Below are 13,480 nucleotides of genomic sequence, written 5' to 3' on the forward strand. Positions count from 1 at the left end.
TATCATGGTCAATTGTTTTTTATCTCCCACCCAATGCTTGAGGACTGCCTTAAGACTCTGTAATGGTTCTTCCCTGTAGGTAAGAATTCTGCAAGTACTAATTTCCTGATGGAAACTTACATTGCTTTCCAATGCCCATGGTCAAGTCCATTTTAGGGTCTCACAGACAAGAAGCTTCTATTACATTTTGTACTGGGTATGAACTCCAAGGAATTATGTAAGTAATTTTGTTGTCCTAGAGATGTATTGCATGTGACATTAGGCATCTTCATTGAAATGGAATTTTCTCCGTCAAAACTAGACATTTATATTATATCAGTAAACTTTCACATGAAGTTGGAAAATGAGATTTGGCCTTTGTTTTGTACTGTGTATTAGAAGACAGAGACATTCGGGCCTTCTGCCCATACTTCCTCCTGGGTCACTGGTGATTAATGAACCACAGTCTTCAGAGAAGTAAAAAATAAAACAAATGCAGACATCGTGCCCACGGTTAGACTGAATTCTCCACACGGCTCCTTTTGTCTGTGTCTAGAAGCCTGGGTCGTGGCTCCGCCATTTTGTGCTGGATTTTTCTTTCTTGCTTCTGCTTTTCCATTTATCAGACATAGTGTGCTGATACTTTGGAAAGAAAAAGGGAAAGGACCTGTCACTGCCAGACTTCCGGGGTGCTGCAGTCTGGGCTTTGGGGGATGTCTGGGGAGGTACCCTGTTCCTGTTCCTCCTCCTTCCTCTGCTCTGGGTTCAGCCACCCCAATATTCTTTCCTCAATTCTGAGAGTAATACATCCAACTCAGGGGCCCTCTTCTGGTGTTGCAGGTGTTACAAAAAGAATTCGAAGCATTTATAAGTGTCCTTTTGGCCCATAATTACAGTGTCCTTAACTTTATATTATTTTCACAATCTGTTTCTCTCTCTCTCTGCTGCCTTCTCTGCTCTCTGACACTCTCTGCAGCTCAGCAGACCACAGGTTCACCACGGTGTCATGCAAGTGGCCACACAACGTGTCTCTGATTGTCCTTGTCTTTTTCCCTCCGGCCATTCAGTTGATCAGGAAACAGTTGATTCTTTAATTTAACATCTCTCTTATGTTTCTCTTCTGGCCTTTTCTGCTATTCCTTTACCCCAGACTTCACTGTTGCTAGGGTCGGATCCTGCAGTCGCTTCCTGATTCATCTTCTGGCCATTCACCTTGTCTTCCGTCAATTAATCTTCCATATTGCTGCCAAAGATATTTCTGCAATTTTATTTTTAAACAGGGTGGGGGATTTTTTTAAGCACTGGGGTGAGCTGCTGGGAAAGTACTGTAGGATATTGAGGGTAGGGGGTGGGTTCAATGCAACTAGGATGTGCGTGTTTCTACTCACCTGTTATTTCCAAGCAATTAGTTAGGCTCCTACCCTACCACAGAGAACTGGAGACAGTGGCTCTATCTTTCATTATGTTTACTTTTCGAAAGGATGATTCCTTGGGAAGTTTGAAATGTGTTTCACTTCATAAGTATTCATGACTGTTCAGATCTTTCACCCATCTGTTGAAAATATTTTTTAGTTGTAGATGGACACAATATCTCTATTTATTTACTTTTATGTGGTGCTGAAGATGGAACCCAGTGCCTCCACACAAAGCAAGCACTCTGTCACTGAGCTACAGCCCCAGCCGCCTTTCACCCGTTTTTAATTGCAGGGTTGTAAAACTGGCAAGAGGCAGGGAAATGATTTACATCTCAAAGGGGCATAAAAATAATTTACACTTGGAAGTTTGCTAAAGCAAATGCTGTGAGAAACAAGAGGTCAGGGTCCTGTGGTCGGAGTCCTGTCTGAAGTTGGGCTGCAGGGAGCATGAAGGACCTCCCTGTCAGCTTGAATCAGAAATCTTGGCCTTCAGTTGGAGCCCGTTAGCATTTCCCTTCCTATTTGAGAAAAAAGTCTCAACTTCTTAGTACATAAATGTCAAGCCTCTGACCTCATCCTCCCTCCACTTTGCTGTGTACCTGCCTGTTTTCTTAATTCCTGAACATTGATTTCTTCTCATGCCTTTGTTTCTTACAGTCCAAGAATGGGCGAAGACAATGTCCTTTGTCTGAAAAACTCTTGCTCCTCTTGTCAAACTACTTTATTTTTGTCATTTTTGAGTCAGCTCCCCATGGGAGCCTGGTCCTGGGTAATGTGTAGCTCTTCTGATCCTAAGCACACTTAGTACTTGTCTGTCCAAATTCCTGCTCCTCTCCCCGCTCAGGTTTGTGAACACCTGGAAGGCAGGTCCTGTGTCTTAGTGTGTACAGCTCTTGGGAATAGAATTGTCCCTGGCACCAGACAGTTCTGAAACACTATTTGCGGAAATGATTAACTGAATGATTGATAGACCTTAAAAATACTTTGGCACAATACCTTGTACGTGTTTGCCAAACTAAATGCAAATGGAAACTGTAAATTGCTATTTGAGATTAAAAGGCATAAGCATTTAAGAGCATTTTTTAAGGTGAGTTGTATGTGCTTATGTTGGCTTCTTGAGCACTATACTATTGTAATAATAAGCAGAAATTGATGTAGTTTGAAACAGATTTGCACAGAACCAGCTAGTTTCTGAGATGCACACCTTATAAATCTTATACTCTACTAGAACACTATAAAAACTGTGGTTTCCTTTTAGCTTGTGGGCGACATTTCTAATTAACTATAGACAGGGCTTGTTTAAGCTCAAGCTAGGAAATCCAAACTCTAGAATCATTTTTAATCACAAGAACCAGGAGTTGTGAAATCTTTGACAGACCCCAGTCACCAGGAATGGCAAGGCAAGGTGTTAAGTTCTTGGGATGTCACATCTCCTTTTTTATGCTAATCTGCTTAAAAAAGTAGCTCCTTACTGGTTCCAGGTCAACAAAAAATACCTAAGGTCCATAGGTGGGGAAAATTGGATTGAAATATTGCTAACAGATTCTGCCTATTATCAATCATCAAATAAAAATTTCATCCCTCATAACTTTGACTCATTTCTTACTAATTTTGAACTACATTTAGGTTGTTAAAAAAATTCTTAACACAAACGCTATCATTTGTCAATAAGTCTAAAATTGGTCCTTAAGGAAATATCAAGTTTTAAAAATTGTATGTCTGTGTAGTGCTAACAGAAAATACATTGATTCTAAGATTATTGACAATATTGACAGTTTACATTATTGTTCAATGCTCTTTCCAATTTTATGACTTTTTGATCCCTGTGCTTCTATTTATTATTCTTTTCAGAAAGTGATAAGCTTTTTTTTTTTTTTTTTTTTTTTTTCTGGTCTTGACAAAATCTCTTCAAGTATACTCTTATTTACGTATTTAGAATTTAAAACCCAAACTTTGCAAAGCCTTACAGTTTCTGAGAAGCTTGTCTGTAAGGTATCACACCTTCTTTTAATGATCCCATTAAAGATAGCTTTGTTTGTACTTTGAATAAGTAAATGGCTCTATTTAGGTGCAATTCTGTTTTAACAGAATTACACTGTAATAGCAAAAGTGTCAGATAATTAAATCCTTTCTTTTTCTAACATGCTGAGCTCTTGGCCCTTCATTTCCACAGTGATACCTTACAGAGAATGAATTAACTGCTGTGAGTTTTCTCCCTTTCTACAAATCCCATTATCAGTTTCATGGGGACTTAGTGTCAGAGGCAGGTTTTCTCTTGCTTGACTCTAAGGCCTTTGCTTGTGTGTCGCAGAGCAGCCAGCTGTGATTTCCCTCATGTTCTTGTAGGTTTGGTAGAATCTCTTATTTACTTGCTTTAGTCCCAGCTTTAGGCTTTGAGGCTTTGGTGCAACACATTATCTGCTACACAAGTTGGCACCTAAGGTCTGCTGTAATTGCTTTGAAGGTTTGCGAATGCCTAGTACGTATTGATAATAGAATTAGGAAGAAAAAGGGATGAATGTAATAAGGCTTAGGAAAGTGACTAGAGGATGGATTTGCTGTCGGTAAGTGCTTTCCAGCCACCAGGGAGGTAGGCGCCACCATCTCTTTTATTATATAGATACTGCATTGCAAAAGAAGAAAAAGCAAGCTAAACACATTGAACAATAAAATTGGTCAAAGTAACTGTGATTGTGATTTTTTTAAAATATAGTTTTGTAACAAAAATAGACATTGAAATGAATGGGTATGAGAATACTATTCTATCATAACATAACTACCAAATTGCTAATGTTGAATGCCTGCCAGATCAGAAATTACCTATTACTAATGTTTAGTAAGCACTGAATTAAGTAAAATATCTGGGCAACACCTTTGAGTACATTTTTTATCCAATGTCATGACTTCACACCTCAAGGGAAAGCATGGCCCTTGTTTTTGTTTAGTTTATGTCAACTGTCAATCAGTGATTCAGTTCAGAATTGGAAATTCTAATGTAAGAATTTTATAGCAAAACAAGTCATGTGGTTTTTCCATCAGGATTTTGATTCAAGTCTATTATTATCTTGTTATCTCTGTCCCCCAAATGATTAGCATTTGCTCATAATTTACAGTTGCATTTCTTTGTAAAGTAAGCAACGTTCACTTTAATCACATGATCCACTAAATTACAGCAAAGGTTACCTAGCAAACCTCTTTATAGGTTTACTAGGACTGATTTATGGGCTGTTAGTCCCTCAGAAGCTGGCCTACTAGAATGGAGGGCAGTGGGGAGCCGTAGAAAGAGACCCAACTCCGGCCAAATCTGTTGATAACAACATGGCCAACTCACTCACAGCTTCTGCACACCATATCCTGCTCCTCATCCAGCCTGGAATTGTTTAGCTTGGCCCTGCTCTCTGCCTGTCCGCAGCCTTTCCCTTTTGAAGCTCTGCATGTGCGACTTGTATGTCCATCCTCTCCTTGACCAGCTGGTCACTTGTTTTGCCTTCACCTTTTTGAGCTCAGTGTTGAGAGGTCATGGAGACTTCATCCTCCCGTGAGGCCCACACTTGATGGGAAGTGGAAATAGTTCAGGACAGAAACTCTTGTGTAAGAGACACCTGGGGTGGAAGCTGGGGTGTTCTGTTTAGCAGTTGGAACATTCAGGGCATGTCGCCGAGTCTTTCTGAGACTCAGCTTCCTCATGTAAAAAATAGGAATAACCATGTCAAGATTGTGGCAAAGATTAAATAACACAATAAAACTGGCACATTTTTGACACTAAAGTGATTTTCTACTCTTCCATGTCCTCCTCACCCTTCTTCTCCTTCATTCTCTCCTTCTTTGTTCTTCCTCCTTTTCTTGTTCTTCTTGTTCTTTCTTCTTATACTTCCTCATATCATATAATCATTTTTTTTCATTTTCTCATTCATCCATCCCTGACCAAATTCATGTAAATCAAATCATATCATGTTATACAATATAAGCCCTTGGCACATGACTCAGGGTGTCTGTCTCTGATATAGCATGAATTAGGTCATGTTCCCAGAGCACATGTGCAAAGAAAGTCTATTCTAGCCTGACTGGCTTTTGCAGACCAGGGGTATGATTTACTCATGTAAGAAAATAAAGCTCTTCAGTCACACAGCTTCTCCTGTCAGGGCTAATTCTCAGAACCGCTAGGACTGAGCTCAGAGCAGCTGTGCCTGGGGGGAGTCCTCCTAGCTCAGCCCAGCATCTGGGGACTCTGGATGTGTGCCTCAGGGTTAACCTCAGATCTTCGTCCACTGGGAGTTTGCATTGGCCTCATCTCAATTCAGCAAATCCCTAAAGTTGTACAAGAACAAAATTTAATTCAGAGATTCCTAGGAGTGGTAGCTACCTCAGAATCGATCCACAAGGATCTGTTGTCTTTCTTCAATCAAATAATTATTCACTTGAGGAAATTACTTGAATGTCTTTTTATTACACCTCTTGATCTTTGTCAAGTATATTTTAAGTTTTATTAAAACTCCAGGCATCTTCCACAGCCTTTAGCAATTTCAGTATTTGGCATTTTGAGCAATTCTGTCCCATACACAGGGTAACCAAGATTGATCTACTCCCCGGTCCTACTTAGAGTTCATGGTGAAACATATCTTTTAGAAATCATATTTTGACATGTTTTCTTTTACTGCATGTATACTTTAACTTTTTTTCTTATAGATAAAAGAATACCCAGAAGGTATTGCTAAAGATGACTAGTGTTAATTTATGTACTATTTGGCATAAATTTTCATAATGTGCTCAAGTTGTCCTAATTTCAAGTATCGAAGGCAAAGTTAATTAGTATGACCTGTTGGCATTTTGTTTCAAACATGAAATCCAGAGCATGCACATGTGAAATGTATAATGGATTTCTCATTCCATTAATTTAATCACATTTTGGATTATGAGACATTTAAACAAACAGAAATAGTGAAACAGGGTTAATGAAGGTCAGAGTGAAACCTTAGAGGAGAGCCAGGGCAGGATTCATGCTTTTGCTAGAAATAAGTAATTGGTAGTATAATTTTCTCAGGGCTGAGGATTACAAGTTAACTCTCCAGTCTTTCCTATTTATGTACCTGAATTTGTCAAAGCTTCATCACTGTCTTAGGGGCTCTCTTTCTGGTTTTCAGATGACTGGCTTTTCCTCAAATACATTATCAGGGTTCACTCGAGAAAGAGAACCCTTAGTATATGGAGATGAATAGGAGGAGATCTATTACTGGTCTTGGCTCATGCGATTATGGGTGAGAGGTCCCACGACATGTAGTCCGCAGGCTAGGGAAAAAGGAAATTTGCCTGTGGTATACCTCAGTCCAAGTCCAGGGACCCAAGCTACACCAGGACATCTACTGGTGTAGCTCCCAGTGTGAGTCTGTGGGCCTGTGAACAGGGGTGAGGGTGAGGGCTGTCACTGATATAAGTCCTGGAGCCAAAAGCCAGGAAAACGAGAGCTACAAGGTATGACAACAAGAGAAGATGGATGTCTCAGCTCAAGAAGAGAGAGAATCTGCCCGTTGTTTATTCTCTTCCAGAAGTACCTTTATAGACAGAATAATGTGTAGTATCTACGTGGGCTTCCATAGCCTAGTCAAAGTAGTGCGTATAATTAACCAGGACACTGTATGTATAGAATGTGCATGTTTAAAGATGGATAATAAAATAGTCATGCCTAGATTAAGAAATGGAACAAGTCCCCCCTCCACCTCTCTTCTACCAGATAATCACTATACTAATTTCTTGATTTGACATTCTCTTATGACATATATATGTATATGTATATATGTAAATTTATATGTGTGTATATATTCTTATGTATGTGCATATATATGTATGTATATATACTTAACATCAGTCTTTGCATCCCTAAACCAGATATGGAATGGTTTTGAAACCCCAAGAAATCTACCAAAATGCCCCTGTGTAAAGAAATGATGCATTAGCCTTTAGATGAAGGACTTCAAAGAAAGTTGAAAAGAATATCTGGTCATTGTCTGGTTTCTGCTTCCCTGGGCAAGGTAACTAGTGAGTCCTGGGAAACATTTGGCAGAGAGATTCTACATGATTTGTGGAACTATTGTTAGAGGAAATGTCATTGAATATGTCTACTTTTTTATGATCTAACTCTTGTTCTCAGGAGTAAGTTATGGAAGAGCATGTGCATGTATTTACACACACACACACACACACACACACGAAGCTGGACACTTGTTCAGGTTTGTTTGAAAAATAGTCTAATAAGAGGTATGAGAAATGGTTGCTTCCTGCAATCTGTATCTGTAGTCATGGTAACAATATTTTGTCCAATATTTTGGTAACTCAATATATCTGTCATCTGGGATCTTCTAGCCCATTCCCCTTGGAGATTTTTTTTTCTTTTCTTCTTTGTCCTTTGGATTCTCCATTTTCTAAATCTCATGTATTCCTCATTCTTACTGAAAACTATTATTGAGGCAAATAATCCAGTAGCTTCTTGATTGAGGGGGTCCTCTCTTCAACCCTTGGGTCTATTTGATGCCTTAGGTTATGTGTAAAAGCCACAGAATTTTGAAGGCCCTGCGTCTTTGCCTCTCCTACTGTATGCTTGCCTTTGAGAAATTCAAAACCATTCCATTTCCTGATCCCTTGCATTTGATCTAACTTTACCTCTCTGGAAGCCTGTAGACTCTGTCTTCAATATCTTTAAACTTCAAAATAAAATATTTCCATATCCTTCTATATTTTTTGTTTTGGGCACTTGTTGGGTCATTTTAATTTTGAAACTAATATCCTTAGTTTTAGGAAATATTCTTCATTTTCTTTCTTTTTTTATTTTCTGGTAATTGCTCCTGTTTCCTCTTGTTTTTGGAGCTCCTCTAATTTGGATGTTGGACCTCTTTGTGTTTTCTACTTCTCTTAGTATTTCTCTCCTCTTTTCTCTCTTCCTTTTTGTTCTGCTTTTGTGAAGATTCCCTAAACTTTATCTTCTAATCTTTCTGTTGAGATTTCTATGGATACTTAGTCTATCAAAGTTTATTTAAAGAGTAGTATTTTTGTTGTTCTCTGAATGATGGTCCTCTTCCTCCAGTCTCTTTATCGTCTTTAAATATAATTACATTTGTATTTCATGAATGGACCATTTTCTCTAACTTTTGCATTAGAGATATTTCTTGGTTTTCTGAAAATGTCTTTCTGCTCATTGTTGAAAGTGGGAATCGTAAGAGCTGATTGGAACCTCTGAACTCCTGGATAAGGCTTACTGATCTCAAGCCTCACTGTGAGGGAGCTAGGTGACCTGTTTCTTGGGAATTCCTAATCAGTGCTTCCTTTAGACCCATGTGAGAGTTGTCCCAGCATTAAAGCACTCTGCAGTGGCCCTCTTTCAGCTTTGTCCTGCTTCTTGGGATGATGTCTGTTCAGTGCCAAATTAAAGGCTCACCTAGGGCTTGCTCTACCCTTTTCTAGAGTATGCTTTGTGTTCTTAGGGTTCTTTTCCCAGTAATCCCAGAATTACTTCTAGGACATACATAGTCTTCTTCCTCTGGCCTGGTCTCCCAGAAACATTGCAGAGAAAGAGTATAATTAGCCCCTTAGGAGCAATTAGTAGAAAAGGCTTTGGCTTTCAAGAAAGCTTGCAGGTGTGCTCTGGATTATCTACATGCATAGGGACATGACCCTCAATGTTTTGAATGGAGGCAGGGAATGGAAAGAGAAGGGAGTCTGTTTATGGGCCACATAGGGTTCTATGTTCTGTCCCAACACTCCATAATAATTACAAATTTCAGTACCTCGTTCAGGTATCTATGAAGGAATGCTTGAAAAATAGAAAGATAGAACCCTAAGTAAGGCATGGTAGTGCATACCTGCAATCCAAGCTACTTGGGAAACTGAGGCAGGAGTATTCAAACTTCTAGGCCAATCTGGGCAATTTGGTGAGACTCTTCAAAATATAAAAAGAGCTGGGATGTATCTCAGTGGTAGAACACCTCTGGATTCAGTCCCCATCACCACAAGGGAAGAAGAAATGTTGGCAGGGGGGAGGGAGAGAAAGAAGGCAGGAAGGAAGGTAGTTTGGGGAGGGAGTAAGGGAAGGAGAGAGGGAAGGAAGAGGGAGGATGGAACTGTTTTATTTAACGGTTTGGGGGACTTTATGTTAAACATAAAATTTTGTGGATACATGAAACTAGGTCTTTATTTTCTTGCCTTGGGTCTTATAAATGTTGGGGATGGGCCTTATGATGTTTCCCCATGGATTTGTCCTATTGTACCAGGATCATTGTATCCTGTGGGTCATAGTGTCGTCCTGTTTTCTGTACTGTAGCTGCACCTGCCGAGAGTGGGTGGTGGGAATTGAGTCTTGTCCCATCCTGGCTCCTATTTTAGCTGCCCTCTTTACCTTTAGTTCCTGACGTACCTGATGCCGCCAGTGTGCAAGGCTTTTGAAGGTTTTGAAGTGTAAATTATAATTGTTCTCATCCGTCTCCACCTGTGGTTTAGGACCGGGCTCTGTAGGAGTATGGGTCAGTCACCAATTGTTCTTCTTCATCTGTTTCTATTTTCCCTTTACTGTTCCTGCTCATTTTTGTTGGTTTATATCCTTTTAAAAATCCATTTACTGTAGTTCAGGAGCATTTCTAGTGAGAGAGAAATGTGCGTGTTAAATCTGCTTGTACTCTAGAAACCAGCTTGGGTTTTTTGTTTGTTTTGCTTAGTTAGAACCTGTACATTCCATTTGATCCCTGCCCTGAAAGTTCCATTGTGTAGGGTGAGTAATGACTGATGCTTATTGGAGGCAGTCTCCAACACCAAAATAAGATGAATTGTGGAGACCAGGGGTAGTGACACAATATTCAGGTCCTGAGCACTCTCACTACTCTTAATTAAACTTGAGCAAACTGCTTCAAAGTTTGGCATTTAGTTATCCATAATATCAGGTGGAGGTGGTGCTTTCACAAGTTTCTGCTTTCTTTTCACCATGCAGTGCTCCAAATGGAAGAGCTAGATTACAGTATTTTTTGTGCTTCAGTTATTTTTCCCATTGTAGAAAGAGGAAATTACTTTTCAGTAAATACGAGTTTAATTTATGGAATTACTGTTAGCAGGTCCTCATAGCATTATGATATATTAAAAGATTGATGCTTGGATGTATCCATTTTAGACTGAAAGATGCCCAAAAGACAGTGAAGGGAGTGGAGGAGAACTAGCATTGGTGTCTTGGTAATTCAGTTTTAAGTGTAGTATTGCAATCAAGCTTCATAAAATCCCATCAGACACCTGTTCTAAACACCACAGTCTTTGAACCAGACCTCAGAGGAATTCAGTAACTTGCAAGGACAAAGAACTAAATTGAGCACTCTTCAAAACCAAAGCAGGGATGGGGTTTGAATCCAGAAGAGAACGATGATGAATCCTTTCTACTGCATGCTGCTATCTTCACAGAATAAATTTCCCAGGTGATGGTCATCGTGTCAGGAAGTTGTGATACAGGTGGCCTTTTTAAAATTTCCAATTAAAGATAAGTGTTGTTTAGTCAAAAGCAGTTACTTTTACTCATTGGGGACTAGACCAAGTTGTTAATTTTATACATATGGTAGAAATTAATGAAACATCTCCAAAAACTTCTTTCTTGCTATTTTGTTTTGATTCCAAATCTTGAATATCCAATTGCTAATTTTAGTTTAAAATATCTGCAACTAGGTACATTGAATCTATATTTGGATGAGATTAATTGTAAGTATTAATACTAGAAGGAAATCAGAAGTTAATGATAGAATTATTGCTGCATTTCTACAAAACAAATCCCCCCATTTAAGAACATGGCTAAGTATTGATTAATATCCATTCTTCTACAGTTTTTACATCTGAAATTAAGAGAAAGTATCATTAAACAAAATTCCAGTGTGGACTGTCATGTTAGTTATTGCTATATTTCATTTCCACAGCCTTTGGTTTACCATCTAGGCCAAAATTCTAGCTTATTCTTATCATTCTTCAAGTAATAGAAGTCCTTATTCTACTCTGACCTTAGCGGATCACCTTATTTGGTTCTATTTAGTAGTATAGCTGAGGTTGATGAATCAGTGGTTTTAAGGGATCCCTTTATGGAATTTCCTTTCCATTCTTCTTCAAGATGCACAGTTGCCTTGCTAAAACTCTTCTGAGACTTCCATTTATCTTCAAAAGAAAGGGAAATGTATTCTTCCAGATCCTTATTTTCTCAAATATATGGCACTTTGAGGATTCCGTATGTTCTGCTTAGTGAGTCTCTTGCTTGGCTTCTTGAAGAATAGACAAAAGCAAGCTCCTGCCCAGCGTAGAAGTGCACTATCCTGGAAAATCAGCTTGTACTGCAGACACCCACTTTCTCTTTAACCTTTAGACAGGTCCTAAGCCTGTCTTCCTTGTTCTCTTAAAAAACATTTGTTGAATATCTGCCATTTCTCTACCAGGCGATGAAGAATTAAAGGCAAACAGGCTTTCTCCTTGATCTGAGAGAATCCATACTCACAGGCTTCCATAGTTCAACAAGATGGTAGATACTTTGAAGATTTATATATGCAGGACTTCAGGAACCTAAAGGAGTAGGGTAGTGGTATTGATTTGGTTTCACTGGTAGAAACTAATCTGTAAGTCATATTGAGAAGGAAACTGTTTCTTTCCCTTTAGAACATTCTTTCTCCTCTAGCTGAAAGATCAGTGGGGCTCCCTATCCTTCATTGAACCCTAAATCTACCCCTAGTAACAATTAGTCCCTCTCTCCTATAGGTTTCAAATGATTAAGTTCACACATTTAATATGACCAATGTTGCATTCATTGCTATCTGTTTATATGTATGGCCTCTTTTCAGGATTTCCTCAAGCTCTTTTCATGCACTTTTAAGTACATCTTATTCTGTACATGTTCATTTTTTAAAATCCTAGCATTTTGCATTTTCAGACCCATTTATTGATGAGGATTTGAAAGTAAATTTAATCAATGAAAGGTTTTTAAAAATTTTTAGTGAATACCACTCATATCATCTGGTTGCTGGCATCTAATTGGCTAATTCAATATTTTGAATTTTTTGTTACATCATGAATTTTAACAGTGTGACTGTACTTTTTAAATTTAACTTAATTTTATTTTATTTTATTGGGAGTTGAACCTAGAGGTACTTAGCCACTGAGTCACATTCCCAGCCTTTTTTATTTTTTATTTTGAGACAGGGTTTTGCTAAGTTATTTAGGGCCTTGCTAAGTTGTTGAGGCTGGCCTTGAACTTGCAACCTTCCTGCCTCAACCTCCGGAGTCGCCGGATGGTAGACATGCGTCACTGTGCCTGGCATAACTGCACTATTAAAGTAGGAGAGAAACACATACATTTTTTGAAACTTTAGGAAGGAGACCAAATTTAAGTATTTCAGGAATTTTATGATCATATTTGAAGTAGAACGTTCTATCTACTGAAGCCACTGTGTGACGTGTGCCACTACCTAAGAAGGGTACCTTAAAAGTAGGGTGCGTAGTTTGGCTTCTCCTTATTGTTCCCTGAGGCCCTACTATGACCTCACTTACCCCAAGCATCTTTTAAATTTGGTTGGGTGTTAAGCTGAGCACCTTCTAGAAGCTTTATTCTTCTCTTTCTCTTCCTCCTCCTCTTCTCCTTCTTTTTTTTATATCTTTATTTCTGTTGTTGGCCACCAGGTAGCAAGAGCGCCTTGAAGGCTCACGGAGAGGGAACTGTTGTAAACCAGCAAAAAATTTAAACCCCATGCGTTCAAGAGGGGAAAGGGAAAGTGTCCAGAATCAGAATTCCTCTCTGGTGCTGTGTCCTCAGGCTGCCGATTGTAAATGCAGGTGTACATCATCAGCCGTCTCCAGCAGCCTCTGGGTTCTGCCAGTCCATCCACTGATACTGTGGTGTTACACTTCAAACCAGGGCCACTGAGATAAAGTGAGATGAAGGCCGGATGAAGGGAAGGGGCAACACAGATCATTCAAAGACAGTGTCTGGCAACTGTAGGCAAAGAAGAGCCCCAAATCCAAAGGGAGGTGTAGGCACAGGGTGATTATTTCTCTGTATGGAAATATCCCCAATCCCATGATAGTCATGAGATTAT

General features: G+C 39.1%; 1 protein-coding gene across 3 annotated transcripts in view; it reads left to right on the forward strand.

The window, feature by feature from the left end:
- Positions 1-13,480, forward strand: part of DGKI (diacylglycerol kinase iota) — a 432,523-nt gene that overhangs the window by 322,058 nt on the left and 96,985 nt on the right. The window lies entirely within an intron of this gene.

The sequence above is a fragment of the Sciurus vulgaris genome (genome assembly GCF_902686455.1).
Source record: "Sciurus vulgaris genome assembly, chromosome: 8".
Lineage (NCBI taxonomy): Eukaryota > Metazoa > Chordata > Mammalia > Rodentia > Sciuridae > Sciurus > Sciurus vulgaris.